Source organism: Micromys minutus, assembly GCF_963924665.1.
Source record: "Micromys minutus genome assembly, chromosome: 5".
In the NCBI taxonomy this organism is placed as follows: domain Eukaryota; kingdom Metazoa; phylum Chordata; class Mammalia; order Rodentia; family Muridae; genus Micromys; species Micromys minutus.
In genome coordinates this window covers 84,920,969-84,939,731 of record NC_137974.1, presented here as the reverse complement: position 1 = coordinate 84,939,731, position 18,763 = coordinate 84,920,969, and the positions used below count along the sequence as shown (strand labels likewise).

The following is an 18,763-nucleotide window of genomic DNA, read 5'->3' as shown; positions in this document are numbered from 1 at the left end:
TCACAACAGGAAACTAAAATAGCAACATTCCAAATGGTTAAAGACAGATGCCTGCTTTTTTTTTTTTCTCCAGCCACTACTGAAGATGCATTGAAGGGGGTTTGTGTGGGCTGTGATTTCTGCGTTCCCAACAAGGGTCTCTTCCAGCCTACACCCCCAGGCTTTTCCCACTCCGAAATGTTCAAAGGTCTAAGGAGAAGCAAAGCTGAACTCCCTGAAAAGAGCAGTTGTTTCTACATTTTGGCATTGTGCTCACCATCACTGACTGCATTTAATATACCAGTGACAGGGATTTGTTAATACTCAGTGGAGTGAAACCATTGTTTTTGACCTGGTTTTGATATTTCTTTCCACAGAAATATGTAACTGCCCTCAGGCTTATATGCTTATAGGAGATCTGGAAATTATACATCTATGTTTATATGTGTACATACGTATGTGTGTTTAATTTTATATAATTCAAGTACTGGGGGTAATGGAGAAAACCTTATAGCAATACTTAATTCACTTAACTCTGGTGGAAACTATGTAACCAATTTCTAACAGATGACTTTAAGATTGTAAAGTCTTAAGAGCCTTACTCAATAGTCATCAGGATTATTTTACGTGCAGGCTCCAGCCATCCCAGGGTGTGGTGGTACAGAAAAGCCAATCTCCAGCCTGGTTGCAGAAAACTGCCAGCCAACGAGGGCTGAGTTTGGCAGGAAGGAAACCAAGATGTTCATCTGCCTCTGTCGGCCTTCTGGGTACTGCTAGCTGGTCCTGCTGTTTGCCCTCTCAGTCCCTCACCCCACACAAGTCTGGGGTGCCTCTCAGGTCCTCAGTTCAGCTGACCACTCTGCCACAGTGTTTAGCTTCAGAGTCTCATATCTAGAACACTTTTTACCTGTAAGCGTGGTGGTCACTCAGGCCTCTTCTTCATCTTGCTTCTTTGGTCCTTTGGTTTTGTATAAACAACCATTTATCAAACATGATGGTCTCACTGTACCAGCTAGGCACAGGGCTCTCTGGGAGTCACAAGGTGTGTCTCTGCTTGGTCTGCATATACAATACCCTCCTTGCCTGAGGTTTCAGTCACCTTTGGTCAATAACAATCTGAAAACACTCAATGGATAGTTCCAAAAATATAAGAGTCCTAAGTTTTTAACTGCACACGATTGTGAATGGTATGATGAAAATCTCAACCTGCCCTGTTGTGCCCCTTCTGGGCCACGAGTCATTCCGTCATCCAGTGTCCTCACACTGCATGTGTGTCCATGTGGAGGAAATCACACCTATCAATATCAAAAAGACAGTGAGTAGATGGGACTATCCAGTTTCAGGCATTCACTGAGGCTATACAGAGTATTCCCTGGAAGTGAAGAGTGAGGGAATTGTGAAAAAAAAAAAAAAAAGTCAGTGGGTCTGGGTTCATTAGATTTTTGTCCTTCCCTCTTCTGCATCGTCATGACAACAAAATTAACTGCCGACCTATCTTGTAGAGGACATCTGCCCATAGCTTTAAATTACTGTACCTTCCCTTTGAAATGGGAAGATTTCAGTGCCTTTGCCCTGCAGAGGACCTGCCTGCCCAGCCTCTTCCAGCCATGGTGCCTTCCCTCTGTCCAGCCCCAGAGCAGAGCTCTGTCAGGACTTGGCATTTGCAGGTTTGAACAAGGCGAGTCTGGCAAAAGACTGCAGACACCTGGTTTCAGCTGCCAATCTCACATCACAGGTCAGGAAACAAAAGAGCAATTCAGCTCTTGGAAAACACTCGGCAGATTTCCACGTGGCAGTTTCCTCCTTGAAACCACTTTTATTTATTTATTTTTCCATCACAGAAATGAGTCAAAGAAAATTGCTGAGCTATTCAGAGCCACTGGCCCCCCCCCACACAAACAGGGTTGTTTCCAGCATGAATCCATTAATTTTAATTTACAGAGTTTTCAAATGTAAAACAAATGTTTGATGTAATCTGCACCACTGCTCTGTGCTAATTAACCACTTCCTGCTGTCTAATGGGAGCACTTCATCGATCAGTAATAAATTTGGTCCATAGGAGATCATTTTTATATTTGTTTGACTCATGGGAAAATGGCAATAAGTATTTTGTGAGGGTCCTTGGCTGCTGTTCTCTCCTATAACAGTAACCGCAATTCCAGTTTTGCCTTCCTGTAATCCTCACTGACTGTGAGAGGGCTCAAAGCACAGAAGCTTGAGGGGGAGGGGACGAAGAGGATCTCCAATTACTGTTAAAATACATTCAAGTCCAGGAACACTTCCTCCCCATCCTGAGCACAATTTATGAAGTTTCCTCTGTATTTTAGGAGGTAGTTCGAGGGCGAAGATTTGAGTCCTCCTGCAATTCAAAGAATGTCTTATATCATCCACGTTCCCTCTTCTGAAAGATACGAACGGCTGGGTTCCTGCCAGACTTCACAAGATAGAGAGACTCAGCTGCTCACTTGCAGCAAATGAGAGGCCTGAATAGATTTCCAACCACCATTTTCCCATTGTTCAGTTGTTGGGGCTACTGAGCTGTCATATGTAGATCAGGCCTTTCCCTGGTCCCAAGGAGTAAGTCTGGGCTGAGGCAGGAACACATGGGCTGTAGGTGTTTCATTAGTCTGGTGGTTAATCGTAACTGGCTTTGTTATGGCTGAATGGCAAGGTTTCTACCTGAGTTTTCTGACAGTCCGTCCTCATGTTGCTCTCCCTTGGAGTTCAGTTGCAGAGAACAGAATCTGCTCGAGCTGGTTTAAATCAAAAGGGTTTATCATAGCTTGCTAAATGGCATGAGAGCTCCGGGAAAGCTGAAAGAACACATTGTAGGTCACCTAGTAGAACCTGTTTCCAGCAAAGATGTTGGCTGAGAAACCTCCCAGCGTCCATTCTCTCTGTCTCAGATCCAGTCCCTCTGTCCTGATCTTGGGAGCAGACATAGCCAGGTATAACTTTCTGATCATTTGACTGGTTCTAAATCAAGTGTCCCCACATTACATCCGTAGGTGGATCTTCAGTGAGGTCAAGAACTCTGGTTTCAGGAGATTTGAAGAAATGACCTCCTCACCCACTACCTCAGTAGACTCGAAGATTCCAGGCATGTGTTGGTAGAAGAGATGTTGAGTGACTGCTGTGTGCATTGCCAGTTTCTCAAGCAGCTGATAACTGTGTCGATATTATATTTTTATAATCTATCTGTATAATAACTTTAACCCTGAGGGACACTGGGGACCTATTTTTAATGGCTAGAGACAGATAGGAGTCATTACGTGTTAGTAAATTCTAATTCAACAACCTTTTCAATTAAACACATTTCTTTGCACAATTCTCAAATTTTCTGAAGTGCCATTTTTTTTCTCTTCAGTCCCATGCTACACTGCTTATGACGTGAAACTCCACCCAACAGTCAGAATAGTGATCCAGAACTTAGCAATTCCCTGAGCTGAGTCACCAAATCTCCTCTGCAGCCTGTGGGTAAGGTACTTAAAGTTATAGAAAGCACCTTAGAGTCACTCAGCAGTCTTGAGTTCTGATGTGCAGAGACATTGACAGTGGGGTAAAGATGAGAAATCGCAAGAGCTCCTTGAAGTCACTTTAATGCCATCTGTCCCTCCTCTACCCCAGCACACACATGCTTTGGGCCCCATATTTCAGTGCCCTTGTAATACCCTCATTCACTTCTTGAGTTATCCTCTGCCTTCTGATGTAAGGAGCTCAGAGCAGTATTTACTGAATGCATCAAGGGTGACTCTTGTACGGCCATCATCTCTTCTGGACCATTGTCCTTAGAGACCCACGATTGCTTGTTCCTAACTTACACATGTACACACATGCACATACACACACACATACACACATGCACGCACACATGAACACTCACACACACGCACACACATACATGCACACATATACTCATACACACACATGCACACACACTCACACACACAGACACACACACATGCACACACACATGCACACACACTCATACACACTCATACACACACATGCACACACACTCACACACACACATACTCACGCACACACACACATACTCACGCACACACACATGCATACACACACATGCACACACACATGCACACATACACTCATACACACACATGCACACACTCACACACAGAGACACACACACTCATACACACATGCACACACACTCACACACACATGCACACACACACACTCACACACACACACGCACACATGCACACATACACTCACACACATATGCACACACACACACACACACACACGTGCACACACACACACCTAGTTGGGGTTCTCATTCATTTACTTCTCCTTTCTCCCTCTTGCAATGGTTCCCTCTCAGGAGTGACTCCACCGGTGACTCCCTCCACATCTGATCTGTTTCCTGGATACTCCAGGCTTTCTGTCCTCATCATGGGCTGTCCTTCCTGGTCACCATTTGTTTTGTTGCTTCACCTTCGTCCTGCTGTTGTTTCTTGACCCCATTGCGTTTCTTCCGCCTGTTTTCTTTGACTGTTCTTATCATAGGAAGTTTCACTTCCCATAGACTCTCTGGTTATCTGCGGACACTGCTGGTCACCAGGCCACACCCAAGACTCTCCACCATCCACCTCAAGGACAAGTTTGCAAAAGGAGTTTATTAGGAAGCAAACTGTGGAAAGGTGGGGGTGAGTAGACACCAATCAGCCTCCTCAAGATGGAGTTTAGAGGTTTTATATGCTAAATGGACGGGGTAAATGTAGGAAATGGGGAGTGGGCTGGAAGTAAAGGCAGGTGGCATAATCCTCTGCCTGCACACAGATAATCAAAGTTCATGGCTTTCCATAGGACACAGGATAGCAAAACAAAGCTGTTGTCTGTTCTGTGAAGATTTTTGGGGGGCCCTATAACACCAAAGTGTTGGCCACAAACACATGCAGAGGTTCAAGTGAAGAAACAGGTCTTCAGGTTAAACTATACCAGGTTTATCTCCATATCTCACAAGGAAGTGTGAAATCAGTTACCAACAATACCACAGGAAGTGGAGGTGTTTCCTGAAACTGGGCTGGAAGGGTCTGTTACTTTACTGTTGGGTGAAATGGCTCCTAATAGTAGTGGTGAACTCAGGTAACTAGAAACAACCCAGATGCCCCTCAACAGAGGAATGGGTACAGAAAATGTGGCACGTTTACAGAATGGGGTACTGCTCAGCTATTAGAAACAATGACATTTGAGGGCAAATGGATGGATCTAGAAAATATCATCCCTAGTGAGGTAACTGAGTCACAAAAGAACACACTTGGTATGTGCTCACTGACAAGGGGATATTAGGCAAAGAGCTTGAAGTGCCCACCATACAACTCATGGACTACACGGAACTCAAAGGAAAGGAAGAACAAAGAGTGGACGCTTCAGTCCTACTTACAAGGGGGAACAAAATAATCAAGGGAAGTAGAAAGTGGGGGGACTTGGGAGGGAGAGAGGAGGAGGAGGGGACAAAGAGGGGCAGAATCGGGTGTGGGAAGAGGTGGAGGAGATGGACAGAGGGTCAGGAAACTGAACAGAGGTCTGTAGCAATACAGGATGGGGAACTGGGAATAGCCACCAGAAAGTCCCAGATGCCAGGAAAGCAAGAGGCTCCCAGGATCTCAGAGATGACATTCACTGAAATACCTCACAAAGGAGAGGGAGAACCTGGAGAGACCATAACCAGAGGTTAGGCATGGCCCCCCTCCCAGTTCCAAAATTTTAACCCAGAATTGCTCCTGTCTAAAGGAAATAGAGACAAAAAGTGGGACAGAGACTGAAGGAAAGGCTATCCAGAGACTGCCTCACCTGGAAATCCACCCCACATTCAATTACCAAACCCAAACACTGATGCCAAGAAGAGCTTGCTGACAGGAACCCGATACAGCTGTCTCCTGAGAGGCTCTGCCAGATTCTGACCAATACAAATGTTGACGCTCAAAGCCAACCACCGGACTGATCACAGGGTCCCCAATGGAGGAGATAGGGGAAGGACTGAAGGAGCTGAAGGGAACTTATCTGGCATCAGTGGGAGGGGAGGTCCTTTATCCTATGAATGCTTGATGCCACAGTGTAGAGGAATGCTAGGGCAGTGAGGTAGGAGTAGGGGGGGTGCACCCTCATAGAAGCAGGGTAAGTGGGGGAGGGAATAGGGCCTTTGCAGAGGGGAAAACAGGAAAGGGAATAACATTTGAAATGTAAATAAATTATCCAATTTTTAAAAGGCCAGTGAAATTAATGGGTTTACTCAGGCTTCTGTGTGGTTTAAAAGACGAAGTGTGCTCTGTCCAGTTTCTGAACTCTATTAACGAAGGGCAACTGACTCCCGAGTTAGACCAAGGTGGAGCTACAGAAGCTCCGCTTTCAGAGGATTAGCATTGTTTATATCCATGGGGTTTGACACATTGTTAAAGTCTCCTCAGTCACTTTTATTATGACAGACTCTATAGGTTTATATCATCACTACTCTTCCTAATGCTCATTTTCCTGTGTCAAAGCACAGTCACTAAGGGTGGGGCAGTTTGACTCCCTAAGTGACAACTTTGGGGCTCTGCCTTGCTGCCTTGAACAAAAAGACTTCCAGTCTAACAGCCAGAGACAACTGTGCAAGACTGCTGCTGGTCTTCCATGCTCCTGAAGGCGTGGGCCCTGCCGGGGAGGTTTGTTTGAACAGTTCTTACCAGGCATTTTGGAATCGCAAACATGGCCAGGGAGTGATTGGCAAAGTGATTACCCCCCCCCCCCATGCCTGATTGGTTCAGATGCCCTTTCTTCAGCCATATAAACAGGCTGTTTAAACTCACACAATGAGTGTCCTGTTTTCCCTGGTGTTACAATACCAGGTCCAACAAAGACAGGCTGAGCTAGAAACAAAGGTGGCAGAAAGACAGACTGTCTAGGGGCAGCTGGACAGGTAGAGTAAGTGCCAGCCTAGAGCAGTGGCAGCAGCCTTCACAGGACATACACTGGGTTGCCGGTGCTGGGTAGACCACGTGGAGGCTTGAAAATGGAAGCTAGCACCCACCTCTCTGGTAACATGGTCCCAGGTAATGAACAAAGCTGATTTCCCTAGGACCACGCACTGTCCGCAGCTGGGTGGCTGAAGTCTTGCAGCACCCTGAAAAGATGGCTATCCTGAACCTTGTGAACCCAACAGAGCCAAACACTACCCCTGAGTTCATTCCACTTCTGCTGGCCCCGGTCCTTCTAAACAATCTATTGTGGTGCTTCCTTCTTTCCCCTTCTTCCTTCTCCTCCTCCTCTTCCAATCCTCTCCTCCTCGTTCCTCTACCTCCTTCTAAATACCATTTTATACTACGTGTACTGGCGTTTTGTCTGCATTGCATGTTTATAGAACATTTGGTACCCGAGGAGGCCAGAAGAGGGCATCTGACCCCTTAGAACCGGAATTAGAGCTCTTTGTGAGACGCTTCACAAGGTCTGGAAACTGAACCTAGGTCCTCTAGAAAAATAACCAATGCTTTTAATGGCTTAGATATCTCTTCAGAACCCTGTTCTATGCTCTTGAACATTAGACTTTCTGTCACAAAAGGTTTCTACAACAACTTGGCAGATGAAAAGGTTCTGTGGCCTCACGGTAGTTTCAGTGGCCGACATCCAATTATTAATACCCCACGCACGGGGAGCTTTATATCACAAAGCACCTGCAACTGTTGATTGCTGAGAAAGCACCGTGGAGGACGTACGTGGTCACCTGTGACCTACACTGCCATCAGTCTACTTAGACTTGAATATGTCTTGAGATGACAGTATAGCATTTTAAAATAAGGACTCTGGATTACAGTAATGGCTCTTCCTGTAATGTGTGGAGCTGAAGACACAGTGGCTGCTGACATCTCAAGGGGAAATGAGCTCATGGTTTGCATGCATTACCCTTTGAGCTGATATGGTCACAGCTTCAGAAATGGAGTGCAATAGGCCAACACATTGTCTCAGGGAAACCCTGCTTATCTTGCCCGTGATTGCATTTTCCAGAGAGAAGAGTGTTGCTTGGTCCCAGCAGGCTTCCAGGTCAGGATTCTTGAAAGGGATTTTCTGATTCAGAAATTAGCATCTGTTTAATTGGTTACTTGATGCTTAACATCCAGGACGTTTTTGGCTTCTGCCAAAGGCTGTACAACTCTCCAGGTTTCGTTCCCACCAGAAGTCAGATTTCCTGGGCTCCACCCAGACACTGCAGGGGTATGCTCGGCATCTTGATGAATCTATGTTACCGAGCTTCTGGTGTCTGCTAACGTAGAGCCAGGACTGTTGCTCCACAGAGCGTGGGTGTGGAGGTTAGGTCACTTAGAGTGCCACTTCCTGTATCTGAATTAAAACTTGAAGTAAAAGTCAAGCAAACATCTCCACTTTGGGGTTTTGTTTTTTCAGTAGGCTTTTGTTTGTTTGTTTGTTTTAAAGTCAGATAACTTCTTGAATTTGGGCAACTCATTAATATTTGGATAATAGTACACACTATTCAGAGAAGACTTACTGGGAGTGGATAAATGCATTTTATCCATTTCCACAATAGATTTATTACTTGGTAAGACAAATGAGTGAACTGGAGGCACAGCCATTGCTTTTCCTTCTTATCAGTAGGTGATGGGGAGGAAGAGCTGAGAACAAAACAACTCTGCGTTAACGTCACCTAAATAGAATTTTAATGCAAGCTAAAGCCAACTCTGCTGCTCAGGCGTCTTCCACAGGAGCTGAAGCAGTGGCCAGAATGCAGAACAAGCAATTCCAAAGTGAGAATAACGGTCCTCTCTGTGGGGAAGAACGGTCTCAAAGGGGAAGAAATTTACAGGTAATGGGTTCTGGGGCCCCAGTAATATTCTCAGGCGTGTCCAAACTTATGACATTGCATCATGCCATTGTTACTTTAAAATCCTATGCTCTGGAACGGTGTGATTAAATTACCAAAAAACAAAACAAAACAAAAACCAACAACAACAGAATAAAGCCCAGGAAAGACTCTTGTGCTGCGCTGCACAAAATTATCCTTAGCTGGACGTGGTTCATAGGGCACGGCTGGACATGCGTCTGCAGTCCTTTTCTTGATTTGGGTGGTATTTGTGGGTATTTGTTTTACAAACATGTTAAATGGGGGTTGGGGAGTTGGCTCAGTCAGCAAGGTGCTGATTGTGCTTGTGTGATGACCTGACCTTAAGTCTTCAACACTGACCTCAAAGTCACACTCCACAGTTTGCACATGTCACCCTAGCAGTGTGGACTTCGAAGCAGAAAGATCTCTGGAACTCACTGGCCCGACAGTCTATATGAACGGCAGGTCCAATGAAAGACGATGCTTCAAAAATTGAGGGAAAGACCCCTGGCTTCCACATATGTGTTATACATGTGAACATGACACGAACACCAACTTGAAAACATAAAATGTACTACACAAATAGAGAAGTCTGTTTTGTATTTGTAGGCTGTATCTCACAGTAAGATGTTTTCACCTTACTCTGAGAAAGGAGACATCACCTGTACAGTCAGGTACGGAGGGCCCTCTGCTTGGCCACCGCTTCTTTCCTTTACTCGGGGTGGCTTTTGACTTCGCTGTTAGTCCTTGAGTTCATTTTGTGTTCTTTAGTTAGGCGTATGTCTGCACGTACACAACCTTAGTGTGTGCAAGCCTGCTCTGCGTGGTTTTACACTCATGTGGATAATCATGTACACTACCTGCCTCTAACTTCTCTGAGAATTTTCAGTCAATGGCTAACTCGTGCGCACTCTCTCAGCCATGCTACTTATGAGGACTGCCCATCACACCATCTCCTTAGCGCCTGTGTTGTTGGTGAACACTTAGTTGTTTTTGGCTTTTGCAATCTGATCTAAGCAGTATCACTAAGAATACACTCGTCTTCCACAGCCTCTGTGCATTCACACAGGTTTGCTATGCTCTGCATACAGCGGAAAAGTCCATTTATATATATGGAAAACAATACATTACGGGATTATTTATACTGTTGACCCTCGGCACTCATGAAGGAGGGGGGCAGTAACTGTGTGGCTACTAAAATGTATACGTTTGCAAATACCTTATTTAAAATGGCATGGTGTTTGCATATAATGTATTTATATCTCAATTACATATTTTAAACCTTCGTTGTGTTACTTTTAACTCACAATGCAATGTAAGTGGTTCATCAATAGTTGTTATATTGTTTTGTTTAGGGAATAAAAAGAAAAAAGATATGTACATGTTTAGTACCAATGAGATCTGTTCCAAGTTACTTTTCAATCTGTGGTGGGAATCTAGGGAAACAGAGGACAAATGTTGTTGTGGATCCATCCGTACATCCGTCCTCCATCCATCCATCCATCCATCCATCCATCCATCTATCCATCTATCCATCCATCTATCCATCCATCCATCCATCCATCCATCCATCCATCTATCCATCCATCTATCCATCCATCTATCCGTCTATCTATCTGTCTGTCTATCTGTCCATCCATCCATCCATCCATCCATCCATCCGTACATCCATCCTCCATCCATCCATCCATCCATCCATCCATCCATCTATCCATCTATCTATCCATCCATCTATCCATCTATCTATCTGTCTATCTGTCCATTCATCCATCCATCCATCCATCCATCCATCCATCCATCCATCCATCCATCTATCTATCTATCTATCTATCTATCTATCTATCTAATCATCTATCTATTTATCATCTATTTAAAATCTATCATCTCTCTATGTATAGAATTTTCTGGTGTGTTTAGCAGTAGAAGATTTTCAGCTTGATTATAATATTGTTTATCTTATTTGGGCTGGAACAATGGCTAAGTGGCTAATAGCACTGGATGCTTTTCCAGAAGACTTGGATTTGATTTCCAGCACCCATCTAGGTGCTAACAACCATCTGTAATTCCAGTTCCATGGGATCCAGTGTCCCGCTGACCTCCATAGGTGTCAGGCACACACATGGTGCACAGACTCAGATGCTGGAAAAATTAATATTGTAAAAAAAAACCACAAATTTTAATAGATATTGTCCATAAGACGTTGCTTCAATTTCTACTTTTGGCCTGGAGATTTAGTTCAGTGTTAGAATTAACTGGGATGTGCGAGACACCGGATTCAGTCCCTCAGACAGAGCGTATTCCCCAACAGCCACACACAGTGAACCCCAGCGTTATACACTGTAACTGGTGTATAATTAAAAGGTGGAAAATTGATTTAGTTTCATTTTTGTATGTTTTCTGATTCTTGTGGACATTTATGTCACCTTGGCTATGCATTCCCTTTTGCTCATTTGTACAGTGAGCATATTGGTTTTTCTTTTAAAGCCCTTACTAGTGAAACATATTAACCGTTTTCCTTTCAGTGCTAACCTCGTCTTTGTAGCTTCTGCTGTTTGCCTGTTTGTTTCTGAGATTGAGTGTGGCCATGTTTCTAAGGCTGGATTTGAACACCTGGCTCAAGCCATCCTCCCACCCCCTCCTAAGTAGCTAGGAGGAATGGTAATCCTGTTTCTAATGGGGGTCACCTTTGCCTTTTTTGCCTTTATGCTTCCCATGAAGTATAAATTACTTTCATCTCAAGTTCATCAATATACAGTTTTGCAGCATTAACTATTTCTTTTCCTGTTATGCCGTTGGTACTGAATTACCTGTTCTGTGATAGGAATAGGGTTAAGTGTGCGCAGCGGGGTCTGAGTAGGCTGCTTCTCTCCTCGAACCTGCAGTGTTCCTCCCCAGACTTTTCCTCCTTTCAATACCTCAAGGCCAGATATCCGAAGGGCAGCAGGACACAGACCATCCTCCATTTCGCAGTTTTAAACACTACCTATCAAATTCCCATGATGGTAGACAAGATGTACCTTTCATGATGGTAGACAAGATGTACCTTTCATGATGGTAGACAAGATGTACCTTTTGGGCCTGTAGGGGTGAAATGTTTACACAGCTTTCTTCTCTTCTTTTCTCCCATTTCTTGAAGCTGAGCATCCCTGGAGTAATTTGACGTTTTAGTTCTTGTATATCCAGTCCTGTAGTTTCCCTTCTTCCATTTTGGAAAATCTCATTATTGTCCAATCTACTGAGTGAGTTCATCTTGTTCTTAGTTCCCAAGAGCCCATTGCTGGCTTTCCCGTCTGACAGCATTTGATCGTTTGAGTTCACTTTGTTGTGAGTATAATACTGTGTGGAACTTGGAGACCAAGATGGGGGGAACTGGGGTATTCAGGCAAGCAAATGGCCCAGAGCAACACTATCACACAGAATTACAGTGTGATTAAATCATGTCATTTAGAGATGTCTAGTAGACACATTTGAAAGTGAAATGAAAAATATTGAAATGAATTTACTAGTATTTTATTAAGCCCAACATTTTCAATGTATTATGCTTTCAACATGTAATCAACATAAAATCTTATGAGATAGTTTTTATTCTTTCTACATGTGGTATGACTCCCTCACAAATTTGTATGTATTAGCACTTAAGTGGGTCTTTATTCAGCTGTGTCTAGTGTCTACAAGTGATCTTTGCTGACGGCGCAGGTCAGTTCAATTCTCAGGAAACACTAGCCTGTGGCTCACTCCTAACTTTGCCAGGATCAAGAATATCCCCAGCCTGCGTCGTTTTCCAGGATGATAATCCCTGGGCAGGTCATCCTCACTCCTATAAGAATGCAAGTCGACCAAGCCATGGAGAACAAGACAGTAAGCAGCATTCAGTTCCTGCCTCCAGGTTCCTGCCTGCTGCTCCTTCCCTAACGTTTCTAGACAACTGATCACAACATCTATGTTGAAATATAGCCTTTACTCCCCAGATTGCTTTTGGTTAGTATGTTTTATCACATCAAATATTGGAGATATTAGAGGTATTGGCTACTGGCTATAAACTAGGTCAGATTCTGTGACCCTAACCCACTCTTGAGCTTTACTTTAGACCTCTGCCTGCTCCATTGACCTTGCCCCCTAACTTCTGCCTGGCCAATGGTCATTAGTTTGGCTTAAAATGTGCATTATGAAATATCGTACAGGGCAGAAAGGAGCTTGCCCAACACACTAGTTATTAAAAATGGCAGTAACTAGTACCTCTAATATCTCCAAACTCAAGGTAAGCTCTGGACCAGTCCTGCAACCATCTCTCTGGCTCAAGAACTGTTGTGGATTAGACTACAGTGTCTAGGGCTTGACCTTGGGGCCTTTACATCAGTAGAAAGAAGGCAAGAAAAGTAGAAATGCAAGCTGGGACAGTAGACAGATATAAAAGTCATGCCTCAGTGTTGGGACTTAGATCAGTGGGATGAGGCCCATGGTACCCAGGGAGCCCCACCCATGGCAACCTGGGAAACTCCACCCATTTGTGCCCATGGTGAGTCAGCCTTGGGCCCCACAGCCTCCTACTGACTTACAGCTCACACAGTAGCTCTTTTGTGTCACTATACTTAGCTGTAGCTTAGGTTCCAGCCAAGAGACTCAACCAGGGGACTTCTAGGGACAGAGAGAAGCAGCTATGAGAGCAGTCTTTGTGAAGGAATCCCTAGGGTTGCAGCCAGTGTGCCTGTGGCTGAGGAGGGACAATGCTGAGTAAGGAGAAATGGATCCTGCCCTTCCCCTGGACTAATGTTCGGTGGGTGTTGGAAACTGAAAAGAAAATGTTTCAAATAGGTAGGAAGTTGCTGTAAATTTTCAGTGGGTGTTCAGGCAAAACTCCCAGAGTCTGAATTCTAAGAGTGATTTGAAAGGTCTTCTCATGGTGTAATGGTTTAATTCAATGAAACACTTGCTTACACCAACTTTTCTGTCTATTGGTACCACATGTAGAGACTTGCCTGATATTAAAAAGAAAAAGTTAAAATAGTCTTCCAGGGTCAAATCTCAGACTGTTGAAGGGAATGTTTAAATTCATTTTCCCGGTGGTGGTATTCTGGTCAGTTATTACTTAGATGCATTACAGGAACACCGCCTTGGAGCATGCTTTGACCCTGAGCTTGTGGTGGCACCAGCTTCTTTCTAAAAACAAAAACAAAAACAAAAAAAAGAAAAAAGAAAAAGAAAAAGAAAGAAACCTTTAAAATAATGCTTGGATAGAGGATGGAGTGTTAAGAGGAGCAGAGTTAAGTTTTTTTGTCTGAAATACTAAAGCGATGTCTTCATCAATACCATCTTGCGAGATGTGACCTCAGGTCTTCACATACTTTGATAGAAAGTGGAAGGTTTTGAGTCACTACAGTGCATTGTTTTGTTTTTAAATTTAATTCTTTTTACATATTCACTTCATTTCCTGTGCACTGTACCCTTCCCAGTCACCCCCTCCCACAGTCCTCATCTGAGCAGGTGAGCATTGCTCCATCCTGGCTCTTCAAGTTTCTGCAAGGTTAGGTGCTTTCTCTCCCCCTGAGGCCAGACAAGGCATCTCAGCTAGAAGAACCTATCTTACTCACAGGCAACAGCTTTTGGGACAGCCCTTTTGTAGTTGTTGGGACCCACATGAAGACAAGCTGCACATGTGCAACATATGAGCAGGGAGGCCAGGTCCAGCCCGTGTGTGTTCTTTGGTTGGTGGTTCAGACTGAGAGCCCAAAGGGTCCATGTTAGTTGGCTTTGTTTGTCTTCCTGTAGAGTTCCTATCCCCTTCGGGGCCCCACAGTCCTTTCTCCTATTCTACCGTAAGAATCCCCAAGCTCCACCCACTGTTTGGCTATTGGTGTCTGTGTCTGTCTGAATCAGCTGCTGGGTGGATCCTCTCAGAGGACATGTTCGTCTGCAAACATAACAGAGTATCATTAGCGGTGTTAGGGACTGGTGCTTGCCCATGGGATGGGTCTCAAGTTGGGCCAGTTTTTGGTTGGCTATTCCCTCGGTCTCTACTGCATCTCCAAACTCTGCATTTCTTGTGGACAGGATAGATAATGGGTTAAACGTTTTGTGGGTGGGTTGATAGCTCTCTTGCTCCATTTGGGTTCCTGCATGGATACTGGAGATTGCCTTTTCAGGTTCCATATCCCCAGTGAAGTGGGTGATAAATAAGATCACTCACATTGATTCTTGGATGCCTCCCTTATGCCAGGTCTTTGTCCTGTCCTAGAGATGCCCCCCACCCTGGCTCCTCACCCCTGTCAGCTGCAGATTTCCATTCATTTTCATGGCCATCTGGCCATCTCTCCTGTCCTTCCTTACACCTGATACTGAACACCCCCCCATCATCCCTCTAAGTTCCCTCACTCCATCTGCCTCTTTATGACTGTTTTATTCCCCCTTCTAAGTGGGGTTCAAGCTTTCTTGCTTGGGCCTTCCTTCTTGTTTAGCTTATCTGGGTCTGTGGAGTGTAACTAGGTACCTGCATTTTTATGGCTAATATCCACTTATATATACTATGTAAATATATACTAAGTAAATATATACTATGAATCTCCTGTATGATATTCTTAAGTTCCATCCATTTGCCTGCAAAATAGCCCCACGTTTGTGGACCATCATCCCACTCTATTAAATGAGAATCACTGCAGGGAACAGGTGACCCCATCTGTAGAGGTTGATAGGTACTAATGGGGAAGGAAAGAAGAGCAAGGACGCCGGTCCAGGCCCTGCTAAGTTTTCTCTGTCATCTGGGTTATGAGTTGTGTGTTCCACAACATGGAATCTGCTATTAATAGATGTCATTTCAGTCTCAAATTGGTAATTGTGTTAACTAGTGTTTGGGTGAAAATTCTGACTAAAGGTAAAAATTTCTAATCCCACCAGGTAAACCAAGTCTGGTGCAGATCTGATGATTTTCCACTAGATTACAAGAACATCTCTAGTTAACCTATCTGGCTCTATGTCGTTTAAAAACAAGTGAAACCAGCCTTTCTGCGATCTTTTTTTTTTTTTTTTTTTTTTTTTTTTTTTTTTTTTGCTGGAATAATTCATAGTCCTGGTAGAATATCTTGATATTCAGGAGTGTGAAGTAAAATCACCTCTTATTTCTTGTCAGGGTTTTTGAGAAGTTTGCGATCAGTGCCCCGATCTCCACATGGGGTTGAGGATGAGAAGCAAGCCTGAAGATTTTGTAGAGTTGACAACTTCAGGCACATGCAGTACACACAGACCATGTGCAGTGACAAGCTCCAAAAACTCTTGGCAAGGGTTGTAGTTCTGACTCTGATGCCCACAGCTGCACACTGCAACAGGGTTAAAATGATTCGGGCAGCTCGCATGCAGACACTGAGAGTCTGATTGGGCAAATACTTTAGTTTCATTACTTCTGTGTCATGACTTCATTACCACTCTGCTGCTCTTTTATGGGCATTCCAAAGCACCCGAAGAAATAAATCCATTCAGCATCTGTGACTAAATGGGAGTTCCAGGGAGAAATTATTTTCATACTCCATGTTATCACCAGCACATGTGGTCTGAAATCTCAGGCCACCCACTACAATTTAAATTAGGTAACAATTTAGTATGCAGACTTATTTCCTTTTTTTATTAAGCCCATTTAATAAACTGAACAGTGGTTCTAATCCCTGTACATGTTATTAGAAAGAATACAAAGCAACTAGCCTCATCAAAACGTATAAGGCTGTCTTTAAATTGTTGCCATGAAGTACGTAGGGCTGCACCAGTGATCACCAGTGACTATGGAAGCAGTTTTGGATATCTATCTATCTATCTATCTATCTGTCTGTCTGTCTGTCTGTCTGTCCGTCCATCCGTCCACCCACCCATCCATCCATCATCTTTGTAAAGATTTAAAAAATTTGAGTGTCTTAAATTTGAGTGTTATGCTTACATGTGCAACGTGTGTGTGCCCAGTGTCCCCAGATGTCAGAGGTCAGACCCCAAAGAGGTCCTTGGATCCTCTGAAACTTGAGTTAATGAGAGCTGTGAGCTACCATGTGGGTGAAAGGGTCTGAAACCTGGTCCTCTCCAAGAACAAGTGCTCTCAACCATTGATCCACCTCTCCAGTTCCTAGGTTATGTTTCTAAAAAGCTTTCAGGATCTTTAGGCACCTTCCGGAATCACCCATTTAGTGTCAAGTTGCAGCCTTCTCCAGAATGTTGTTTTAGTCGGGATTTTCATCGCTGTGAAAAAAACACCAAGACAATAAGCAGTTGGAGGGGAAAGGGTTGATTTCATCTCTCGGTTGTAGTTCATTATGTAAGTCAGAGTAGGTGCAAAAGGCAGGAACCTGGGGTCAGGAACTGAAGCAGAGATCAAGGAGGACTCCTGCTTACTGGCTTGCTCCCTGCCCCCTTTTTAATCACTAAGATCACCAGTCCATAGATCGAACTGCCAGTGAGCTAAGCCCTACCACATCAGTCAAGAATATGCCAATCTGGTGGAGGCATATTGTCAATTGAGGTTTTCCTCTCCCCAGTGATTACAGTTGATGTCAAGTTGACATAGAACTAACAAGGACATTTGCATGACTAGGCTTTTGTCTGGGAGCTGTGCTATGGTTTAAAGTATGTGCTGTCCAAGATGTTGAGAGTGATTCGTGTGTGTGTGTGTGTGTGTGTGTATGTGGTGTGTGTACAGGCGATCTTCCTAAAGCTTCAAGAAGGCTACAACAGAACCCAAATGTAGGGCTGACCCACTTACAATGCATCTTTTAGGAGCTTGTCAAAAATGCAGAGAAGCCAAGTGTGGAGTTAAACACCTGCACAGAACTTACAGGCTGAGGCAGGAGGATCACAAGGTCAGCCTGGGACACATAGCAAGACCATGTCTCAAGCAAAGACTTTAGAGAAATGAGGTGTAACTCTGTGGTCTAGTAAACTTGTACAAGACCTTGGATATGATCATCCCCAGAATCAAAATGGTGGTGGGTGTTTAGCTCATGGGCAGATGTCTAACATTATGACCTGTCCAGTCACCCGAATGAAGGCCTGTTCCGCATAATCAGGGGAGCTAAGTCTTCAGTCTTCTTAACCACACACCTTCAAGTGACTTTAATACACAATAAAAGGACCGGGGTTGTCAGTCTCAGTGTCCCTGCTCTACCACAGAGAGGCCATGCACCCTGTGAACAGATTTTAAGCCTCTGTCTTCAGCTTTAAAATGAGTTCATATTTAAGATGGGGCTACCTCACAAGGTTGGGAGTGACACGTGACACATAGGACACATTCCTGCAAAGTCAGTAACCCAACAGTAAACATTGAGACCACAAGGAGGCAGCCAGAGCACTTTGGCTTTAACAATTCCGTTAACTATATACTTTTAAACCACTAATCTCCAAAAAGCAAACCTCAAGCTTCATGTCTTGGGTTCTCCTGGAGTTCTGCTATCCAAGGCTGAGCATTTCAGTCCACAATGTGGACAGCAGGGGTGCTGAGATGGCTCAGCAAAAGTGCCTCCTTAGCAAGTCTGATGACCAGGGTTTGATCTCTAGATCCTACATAAAAGTGGAAAAACAACGCCTGTGCGTTCCATGAACACACACCTCTGCCTCATACATTCCACCACTATTACAAAACAAAAAGGTGTAGGAAAACACACAAGTAGTCAGTGTGCTAAGATCCTCTGAGCACGCATTTGTGTGCTTGTGATGTGTGCGAATGTGCACATGGACTGCATAGAATGCCTCAGCAGCAAGCTCCGGGTTTTAAGTGCTAGGATTAGACACATGACACCAACACCAATTTTCTGTGGGTACCAAGGATCTGAACTCAGGTCCATGCTTGGCCACAGCAGGTGTGGTGTCCAGAAAGCCATCTTCCTCTTCTGGTGAGTTTTCCATGACTCCTGCGGCTGCTCTTTTCCTAGAATAGAATCAGGTCTCCCAAAACACAAACACACAGCCTTGTTGTAATTTTTT

General features: G+C 44.2%; 1 pseudogene across 1 annotated transcript in view; it reads right to left on the bottom strand.

Moving 5' to 3' along the window:
- Window positions 1–11,781, bottom strand: part of LOC308421214 (proteasome subunit beta type-1-like) — a 56,104-nt pseudogene extending 44,323 nt beyond the window's left edge. Inside the window, exon 1 of the transcript in view lies at window positions 11,626–11,781. The product of the transcript in view is annotated as a proteasome subunit beta type-1-like (transcript). The remainder of the gene's footprint in view (window positions 1–11,625) is intronic.
- Between the last annotated feature and the right edge of the window lie 6,982 nt (window positions 11,782–18,763).